Below are 10,285 nucleotides of genomic sequence, written 5' to 3'. Positions count from 1 at the left end.
AAGAGATGCTTTATTTTTGTGAGCGCTTTCGTGCAGGGAGGTGTCTCTCCGTGCGAGCTTACCCGTCGCTGGAACTGAGCATTTGCCGGTGCTCCTTACAGACCCGCGATCTTCCCCAGAGTCGGTCTCCTGTCGGCCCAAACACAGGGAGAACCTCGCCAGCCCCCTCCCAGGCTAAGTGACATAGCATCTTCAGTGCGGCCTTGAAATCTTAAGGCTGTTAATCAGCTTGATAGTTAAACCAGGACTGAGCGTGGGGAGATGGCGCTCCTCCCAAAGACGCTTACCGTCTGCAGTCTCTGCGTTTGCGTGTGGTGACGAGCTCGCCTGTGTGACAGCCTTTGTCTGTGAGGGTGAAACCGGTTGGTGTTATCGCTTTTTCCTGTAAGGAGGGGGCGTTGTTCTCTGCGTGAAGGTGTTCATCTAAAATCAAAGTACTTGCTCCCAAACTTAGTCACGTATCATCCATCCATCTGTCCATCCGACCATCCATCCCTCTGTCCGTCCGTCCGTCCATCCATCCATCCATCCATCCATCCATCCATCCATCTGACCATCCATACCTAAATCCACCCATCTCTCCCTCCCTCTCTCCCTCCCTCCCTCCATCCCTCCACCCAACCACCCACCCATCCATCCATCCACCCATCCACCCAAACATCCATCCTATCATCTATCTTATAAAAATGAAAACAAAAATAAAAACCCCTTATTTGAATATGCACCAAAATAGGTTTTGTGAGAGAGAAACCAACTCCCGAAATGACTGCATTTTGGTAAATGTTTGGCATCTATTATACTGAAACTTTATTTGGGTTTTAGGGGTGGTGGACTAATTTTTAATCGTGATAGTGAATGTACAATTTGGTTTTGCTGCTTTTTTCCTTTAAAATAATTTCATTGTAAGAAAGTATCTGAAGGGATCACAAATAACAGCTAATGAGAAAATTTCAATTAAAATACGCGCTCTCCCTTTCTCTCCCTGATGGATACTAGCAATCCAGAGCTTTCGTTTTTCCTTTACTTTGCTATAGGCATACTTCAGTCTGCACTGATATTCACTTTAGACATTCTTCATTAAATATGGAAAGAATCATGCAGGATTATTTTTGCAAAGTTATTCCTAAGAGGTTAAAAAAGTACTCTTTCCAGAGCACCTATAATTGGACTTTTAAAGAATTTTTTGCAGTTTCCTGAGGGATTGGATAGGCCCCTGGAAACAGACAGGAGAATGTGTGACGTGTGGCCCTTTCTTTCCGTTTTTCTTGTAGTTTCAGGCGGCAGGTCACTAACTGCAAGACGTTTCCCTCCTTTTCACGTTGTTAAGCGAAAGGTGGAAAGCATCTGATGGGCTTTTTCCGGAAAGAGGTGGGGTCGTCATGAAAAGTAAAACTCCCCGAGGAGAGCCTGCGTGGCGTCCTGCGCTCTCTTGCAGGACACGTGGCTGCCGTCGCTGTCGCAAGGCCTCGGTGCTGGTGCCTGGAGCCGGAGGGGCTGCTCCCCGGGGGGGTTAAACCATCGATGGCCTTCAAGGCCCTTAAGAAAATCTGCATTTTGCGGGTGTGGGCAGGAAACACGGGCTCCCGCGCCTGCCGTCCGCTCTCTGAGTCTGAGCCTCCCTTTGAACATCTGCCTTGGCTTGTAAACACCTCAGTTTACTTCAGGTTTCAAGTCGATGCCATTTTGCCGAATGCACTTGTGGTCCGCTCGTTCCTAAAAGTGAAAGCTTCATTTTCATTGACCAGACGTGGCTTTTCTCGGTAAAACGCCAAGGTGCTGGGGCTAGGGAGCGGAAGGTCCCCCTGAGACCTGGAGATTTCTCCTTCTGATGGCGGCGGCAGGGCCGAGGCCGCCTTTTCCAGCCCTTTTGATGAGCCACTCTGGGCTGGGTCACTTTACATCCCGCATTCAAATCACCGCAGGTGCCAAGGCAGGAGGGGTTCTCCAGTTGGCTTCAAATCCAGTTTTCTCTTTGCCTCTTCCGCGCTGAGTCAGGGCGCAGGAACTGGGTGGGGGTGTCCCCGCCCACTTGCTTCACTCACAGCCAGAACACTGCTTCTGGCCCGGCCCCGGCCCCTCCTGCCCCGTAGTGAGCCCTGCGCTGGAGGGAAACGCTGGCTCTCACTGACCTGTCTGTCGGTGCGGGGGGCGGGTCCCTGCTTTATGGTTTTCTAGAAGAGGCGCCCTATTGTACCAGGGGGCCTGTAACCATGGTGACTCCAAAAGCGGAGCAGCTCAGTCCCTTCCTGCTGTGACGAAGGAACCAGACTTGCGAATGGGTTTCTTGGCTGAGCAGAACTAAGCCTCAAGACGCTGCTGTGGCATAGCGGAGGGTCACCGAGTGTTCGGCGGCCTTCCGATGGCCCTCCCTCCGTCTGGGGCCTCAGCTCCCTGTGTCCGGGCCTCACGGCTTTGTCCCCATGAGCCGTCCACTCTGGGAACTTTCTGCCCAGGACGCACCTTCCTCCCTGTTCCTGGGACCCCCGGCACCCTCCCACCCCAGGGCCTTTGCATTCACGCTGTCCTTTCCAAGGAATGACACCCCTGAGGGTCCCCACTGCTAACACCGCCAATTCCTTCAGGCCATCACTCAAAATGCTGCCTGATCTAACCTGCTTGACATTTCAACCAGGCCTCGAGCATCCCCTGTATTCAAATTGCCTTTGCCCGCTTCAGCTTCAACTGGTAAAACGTATTTTATCTGCTGGTCGCCTTCGGCGTTTCTCTCCCCTCTCCTCCGAGGGGCCTTCTCACTCTCTGTGGGGTGTTTCACATGTCCCTAGTGTCTAAAAAAAGTGCCTGGCACTCAATAAATACTTGAGGACTTAATGAGAAGATTAGGGAATTTTTCTAAGAAATATTATTTTCCTTGGCAAGACTTTTCATTTTAGAGTTTTAAAGCGTGGACTTCGCAGAAGGGGAGGCTTCCGCCGTGGACATGGCCGCGCCCAGCGGGCAAGGCCTCGGCGACCCAAGGCCAGCTCCCCCGGGGAGCAGCGGTCCTGACCGCGGGGGGCTGCCCTGCGTTCGCCTGTCCCCCCACCGCCCACGGCGACCTGTCCGGAGGCTCCTCTCGGCCAGGCTCACGCTTCGCCAGCGCGCGGACGGGCCCCGGCGGCTCTGATGATGCCCGCTCCATCCCCCCGTCCGCCTCGGCGCAGCGTGAGAGGCTTGTAAGGTCCGCGATGGGACGCCCGGGTCTTGCACTTCGGGGTCACCCGGAGCTGGCCCCCGACAGCCGCGGCGCCCGCTCGCTGCCTCGGCCTGACCCCCGCGGCCCTCTGCGGGGCAGCACCGCGCTCGGCCTCCCCGCGCGGCCGCCAGCTCCGGGCTTAAGACTTCCTGGGGCGCAGGACCCTTCACATGGGGTCCCGGCGCCGCGATGCGCCCCGCTGACCGTTGGGTCAGAAGCGGGGTTACTGGGGCCCTCACCGCGGGTCGCGTCTGAGCTCCGGATCCGCGACGTGCCACGGGGGGAGGAGACGCCCGCCCGCAGGGCCGTGGCTCCTCCGGGTCATCCCCTGGTGCTCCAGCTCCCTCCGAGACCTGCTGGCCGGGACAGCGGGCTGGCGCCGTGACCCGAGAGGGCGCCGTGGTCCGGGAGTCGCGGTCAGCGCCGCATCGCGCGGGGTAACGTGGCAGTGCCGCGTGCTCATCCTCGGCGACGTCCGACCTAAACTTCGGCCCCGGCGTGCGTGGCCGTGGTGGCTGTGGCCACGACTGGCTCGCGTTTTGGCCTCAGGCCTCGAAGGTCCAGCCTGGCCGGGCACAGGATGCGGGGCGCCGTGCGGGGTCAGGCGCACGGCATGACGGCGGGGGGTGGGGGTGGATGACCGGCGCCCAGCCCCGCCGACCTGGGCCACCGGGTGTGGCCTCGCCCGGCAGTGGGGTTGTTACTGTTTTCGAGGCCATCACTTCATGTCACAGAGAGCTTAGTGACTCCTAGACACCATCCCTCCCTCCGGAACAATCAGAACACTGGTCTCCCTGGACACGATGCCAAGAGGCGGAGAGGACCTGGCGCCTGCGGGGCGAGGAACCCCGGGCCGCACCTCGGGGGTTTTATTTCTTTCGGCTTTGTTGGAAAATGCAGTCTGGGGTCAGCCGGCGGTGGGGGACACTGATTTTCCCCGCTGTCTGTCCGGCTGTCTGCCGTGGACCTTGGGCGGGTCCCTAACCTCGGCCACTTGTCAGTTTTCTTATCTTTAAAATGGGAGCAGTAATTCCTCCCCCGCAGTGCGATTAGAATCCGATTAAACAAATTGCGCTGTGCAAAGTCTCTGGCGCAGGATTACACTCATTTAACGTGCTTTCTCCTTTCCATGTGTCCAAATGAGTTCCACTCGAAGAATGACAGGCGTCCACGGCAGGAGCAGAAGCCGACATCGAAAATAATGGAAAGACCACGTCAGGCCCGGCGGAGTCTCTGCTTAGAATTCTGTCATTCGGAATTAGCCCAGCACTAGGCGAGGCCATGGCCACTTTCCCTGGGTGTCATATCTTTGGGAGATGGCTTCGTGCACGGGGACCGGGCTACAGTGTCGCCCTTTTGTATGAGCACGGGGACAGACGGGTTTGCTTGGGGGGCAGCGGAGGGGTGTTTCAGAGCCTCCGCGGCATCCTGCGCCCTGCGTCCTGTGTGCCTTCCTCTGAGCGGCCACCGTTCTGTTCCCCCGGCAGGAAGCTCTCGACGGAGGGGACTCTGCTGCTCAGCCCGGCAACGTGCTCCCTTGCGTGGCTTTATTTAATCAAGGAAAGTTAAATTCATGCTTCTCGGCATATCTTTTCCCCAAATTTCTTGGAGCATTTAAGACAGTCTTCCCACCGATTTTGTCCTCAGATCTAGCCCAGTGATCTTTCGTACATAGTGACTTGTGTCTACTTTGCAACGTGTCTCACACTGCACTTTGCAACGCGGCAGATCCGTCGGGCCGCAAAGACGTGTCTGGTTACTTGCTGTGTGAAGGGACTGCACACGGGCGGCGGGGACGTGTGTGGCAGTTGCTGGCAGAACCGCCTGCCGCTGTGCGGGCTGAGAAACTATTTGTTCTTAGTTTATACCCCGGTCGCCTAAGTGTGGCAGGCAGCCCAGACCTAATCAGACCCTCTGGTCCGGCAGGTAGGCTGCAATATACAACCCAGTGTCTGTCCCCATTGGGTCCAGCCAGCTGTGAAGTGTGACTGCAGCTCTATGTAGTACAAATGGCATTAATTACCTCAAACGGGCAGAAGCCAAATGGTCATTGGTTTCGGGAACGAGGCATATCCTCCACTCAGATCAAGGGTCAAACTTTCATTTTGCCTCATTCCAGGAAAACACATTTTGTTATGTTTATATTGAGCAAACATAGAACCAGTAAAATGAGGAAAATGCAAAATAAATTTCCTTTTTATCTGATTTGCCTCTTTTTAAATACCTTTCGTGTACATAAATCAATCCAGGCTGATTTGTTTTGCTTTAATTTCTCAAAATGTGTTCGTTCTCATTCACTCCCAAATTGGCTTAAAAGTAATTTAAAATGTACAAAGTAAAAATTCCAACAATTTCGACTTCAGCATGTGAGCAGTTTACCACACCCAAATGAGGGCAGCAGGTAGATTCATCAGTGGAAACTGACATGGCTTCATTGTTTACTCCTTGTAGAAATTGACATAGTGTGACATTTTGCTTAAATGATATATTTTATTAGGGAGCACAGACATACTTTGTCATTAAAAAAGAGTTGTCTTCAGTTGCACCAGAAAAAATAGTTTTGTTCCCAGATGAAACAGTCTTTGTGGTTTAAATGAGATTAGAAACTATGGTTCTTGAAATTGCAGATTATCTAGAAACATATTTATTTCGAGCAAGTAAGATGTCTGGGTTAGGGGAGGTGGCGTTATGGGGAGCCTGAAAGGCCCTTGCAGAAACCAACAATGTTTGAATCCTGCTAGAATGTCGAAGGTACTAATTTATTCATTAAGAAGAATGTCACGTAGTCCATGCCAAACTAGAAACTCAGAAAGAAGTTTGAAATTAATCTAAATTAAATATAGAGCCATCAAACGTCTGAAACCCTGAGGGCTGTAAGAATAGGAAGGGAAGGAGGTACTGACGTGCGGCCCTTTACCTGGCCGTTCTCATAACCTGGGCGGACATTTCTGGAAAGGGGCAGGTAGAGGGGTCCTTTTGGGCTCTGAAGGCCATGTTCAGCCTCCGCGGCATTTTCTTTCCCTCCCTCCCTCCCTCCAGCTCTCTGTCCCTCCTTCTGTCCCCACTCTCCCCTCCCTTTAATTGCCGACCCTTTCAAAATGTGAAAACCACTGACTTGGCCCACAGGGCACAGTTTGCAGACCTCTGATCTAGGTTGTTAATACTAGGTGACTCTCTCTTCTGGACTTATATGATAGAAAAAGGAATTGCAATATGTCATGCATCTTTTGGAATCTAAAAGTGTGAAAACTACCTTTTCTGTGATCTTGCGGTTTTTCTATTTAAACAGTACGTTTTATTATGTTTAATCTTTGTGAACCAAGATCCTAGGAGCATGCCTGACATGTGGTAGTTTCTCAGAAAATGTTGGCCAGGTAAGAGCCTCTCTCATCTTCATCTAACCCTGCAGTACTTGGAAGGGCAACTTTGATTCTGAATGACGGGCTTCACCATCAGCCCAGGGTTCCTGTGGGTCACCTCACCGCAGCCCCTCCAGTTTCTCCCAGAAGTTAAAGTTCGGAACCCAACAGATACAATGTATCAAAAACGATGAACTTGATAAGCAATATTATGCACAATGTAATCACAGTGTTAAAGAAAGAAAATAATTTAAGGGTATAAAGTAAATTCTCGGCTGCTGATTCTTAAAGACGTATTTAAGTCCATTTTGGGCTTATTTGCTGGGTATCCCCGTTTAACAAGCTATGTCCTTGCGGGCAAAACCAGGATTTTTTCATTCTCATATAATTTTTTTCCTGCTTCCTTTTCCCCAAAGTGGCGGAGTGCTCGCTCGCAGCGGGGCTGATACCCAGGGCAGAGCCACTGAGTCACTCTGTACCTTTCAGTCATTTCTTCTGCAAAGATCCCCTGCTTACTTTTCTATTCCTATTAAGAAATGTATTTCTCAATCTACCAAATAAAAATAGTAGGAGCAATTTAGGATTGCTTTAAGTAAATTATTTCTTCCCCTTTTCAAAATATTGTCACGAAGCCATAGGGGCTAATGGGCTTGTGGTCTGCGAGTTTCGTTACAGCTGACTACCATTATTAATTTCTTCTATCACCAAAAGGAGCAAAATGTAAAGCATTCTTACTGTTAAATACCAGCGCGTATTGAAAACACATGTGACGCTTATTTGGCTTATTTGCATCAGCCGGTTGGAGGAGGAAAAGTCCTGGAGATTTTAGAAGCATTTTGTATAGCACTTGAAGGTGTTTAAGCGATTGTGTTTGTTTGTTTGTTTTGTACTTTTTTTTTTTTTTTAACGTGGGTTCTCAAATGTCTGGGTTAATTTGGCTTCTCTCTGCTTGCCTCCGCGAGTGACCTGTTTTGGTGGACTCGCGCTGAAGTCGCAGGGGACACGAATTCCTGGGAGCGCCTGAGGCTGGCTTCCCCGAGGCCACCGCCAGCCCGGCCTGGCACACCCCGCCAAACAGTGAGGCTCCGCAGGGCTTCCGCGCGCAGCAGGGGGCGTGACAAGTCATTAGGGCCGCGCGCCCCGCCCGCCACACCTGCGCCCCGGGTCCCCTGCTGTAACGTTATGGGCTCCGAGGAGGCAGGTTTGACGCCGCGGAACAGTCTCTGCCAACAGCTGCAGACCCGCCGCTCCCCAGACAGTAAAATGTAAAGAGGGGGAGGGAGGAACCTTTGAAGTTTCCAAAAAAGCATGACTTTGACCACTTCCTCTTCCCTTCTTAAATTGGTGTCCCAGGTATGCTGAGAGCAGCTACAGCGAGGTTTACAAGGAAGGAGCCACTTCCGCCGGCACTTAGGGCTGGGGCGCGCTGTCGGCTCGTCGCACCTGCGCGGCGACACGTCGCCACCTCCCGGGAAGGGGGCCCCTGCGACTCCGGGCAGCTCGGAACGGGACGGGACCTGCCCTGGAGGTGCCCCGGGGCCGTGCAGGGAGCTCCGGGGATCCAAGGCGAAGGGTGCGGCGCGCGTCCTCGAGGCTGCGCCACTCCCTCCCTGCGTAGCAGCCTCGCTTTTGTCCTCAGAGGACCGGCGAGGACCTGAGTGGAAGCTTCCAGGTCTTTCCCTTATTTTCATCCCTCCATCTTAATCGCCGCTGAATGCTTTTCCTTTCCACTTTGCCTTCAGGATTTTCCCCTTTTTGTTCAAAAAAGGACTCTAGAATTTCAGTTGTTTTGTCACTCTTGGACAGTTTAGCGGAAAACTTCCCGGAGGGGCGCCTGTGTGTGCACCCATGTACGTGTGCCCGTGTGCGTGCGCCCGTGTGTGCGTGCGCCCATGTGCACGCACACACACCTGAACCCAGGAGCACCGAGCTTCAGGAGACCTTGCTGGGTTGTGGGGTTGGCGTCTCCAGTGGCAACCACGCCTCTGAGAAGAACATAAAAGAGTCCTTTCAAATCACGGGACACACCTCACACCTGCCAGCGTGAATTCTTGCTGGGATTTCTTTCATTTTAACAAGGATCTTAACTTTCCGATTAATGAAATGTAGGCAAAATGGATGAAATTTAGACTCTTTGGTGTTTGATTCTGAAGTAAGAATCAGGATCTTAATAAAAGGCTGTTTCCTGGCCTGCATAAAATTTAGGGGGAACAAGGAATCTCACCATTTTCTTGCTTTTTCTTCAAAAGTAGTAAAAGGAAAATGGCACTCGCGTCCTTTCGTACAGGGTAGAGATTCGCCCAGGGTTGTCGACGGGTTTGGTCTCTCGCCAGCTTCGTTGTGAGACTTCGAACCAATCACTTAACTTCCTGGGACTCGATTTCCCCATTTGGAAAAACCAGGCAATCGGTCTAGACCTCCTCTGTCCAATACTGTAGCCACATGCGACTATTTACAATTAAATCTAATACGATCGAGTCACATTAAACATTCAGTCCCCCAGGTGCACCATTTCGAGCGCCCGGCAGCCGTGTGTGGCTGTGGGTGCTGAGGGGGGGGCGTGCAGCGGCGAGGGAGGGTCCCCATCTCGGCGGAAGGTTCCGTGGGACAGCGCCGACGGCGCACTCCACGGCCGGCCACAGCCCTCCCCTCTCCCTGTTAGAGGGGGACGTTTATGGAGTCACATCGCGTCCTTTATCACAGCCGTGCTGCAGGGAGCCAGTGATTCGTTAAACGTGTCGTGAGCCCTGGCTGCAGCCTCAGTCAGTGCCACGGGCTGAGAAGGTGGCGACGCCCGAGGCGTGTGCCGGGTGCCGGGCGCGGGGCGCAGCTGCCTGACGGAGGAGCAGCGAACTGGCAACCGCTAGAATGTGGGCGATCCGAGGAGAGGCGCCGGCGGTGCCGGGAGCCCTGGAATGGGCGGGTCTCAGCTCGGAGGGTGGCGCCGGCCTCCCGGGAGGGCGCCAGGCCTCGGCGGGGTCATCGCCCCGGGCGCAGGCCGCCACGCGGGGCTCAGCGAGACCGAAGCTCAGAACAGGAACCGCAGAGCGAGGGACCCGGCCGCAAGTTTCTGCTGCTCTGAATCGTCTGCTCACCAACTTCACGCGTTAGCTAGCGCCGAGACGTCCCAATAAAAAGCACCTTTTTAACCAATATTATTAGTCAACAATGGCGAGCTTTGTACCTTTTATCCATCATTTCGTTCATCTATATCTCACTTGTCACTCATTTCGTGCACGCGTGTGGGTGTGCACACACTTGCACACGTATCAGCAGTCCAACTTCTTGATTTGTAAGATCTCTTTTTTGGAATATGAACATCGTGCCTGTCGTAGGGTTGCAAAAATTACGAGTTCGTCATTGACCTTCTAATGCTTACATGTTTTTAATTTATGGAAGCAACAGGTAGTTTCAATTGTTAGATAATTTAAATGCTTCAGTCTTTTCCTTTATGCTGTTTATCTCCCCAAACCAAATACGTACATAGGGATGGACGTTGTGGTTCTTCTCTTTGGCTGCGCGTTGGAGCTTAACTAATCCTGGGTCCTGGGACTCACCCAGGAAACCACCAGGCTGCCGGACTCATAAAGTGCTGACTCACGTTCCGGAGCGCGGTTACAATCCCATTTTCTGCATCTATTTGCTTATGACGTAAGAATCTGACCTAACATTTCCAAAATGTTTCGCCCTTTGCCTTAAAACTATTTGTCAAACGATGCGTCTTCTCTCCTCT

The sequence above is a fragment of the Rousettus aegyptiacus genome, unplaced genomic scaffold (genome assembly GCF_014176215.1).
Source record: "Rousettus aegyptiacus isolate mRouAeg1 unplaced genomic scaffold, mRouAeg1.p scaffold_m13_p_1, whole genome shotgun sequence".
NCBI lineage: Eukaryota > Metazoa > Chordata > Mammalia > Chiroptera > Pteropodidae > Rousettus > Rousettus aegyptiacus.
This window is presented reverse-complemented; position numbering follows the sequence as displayed.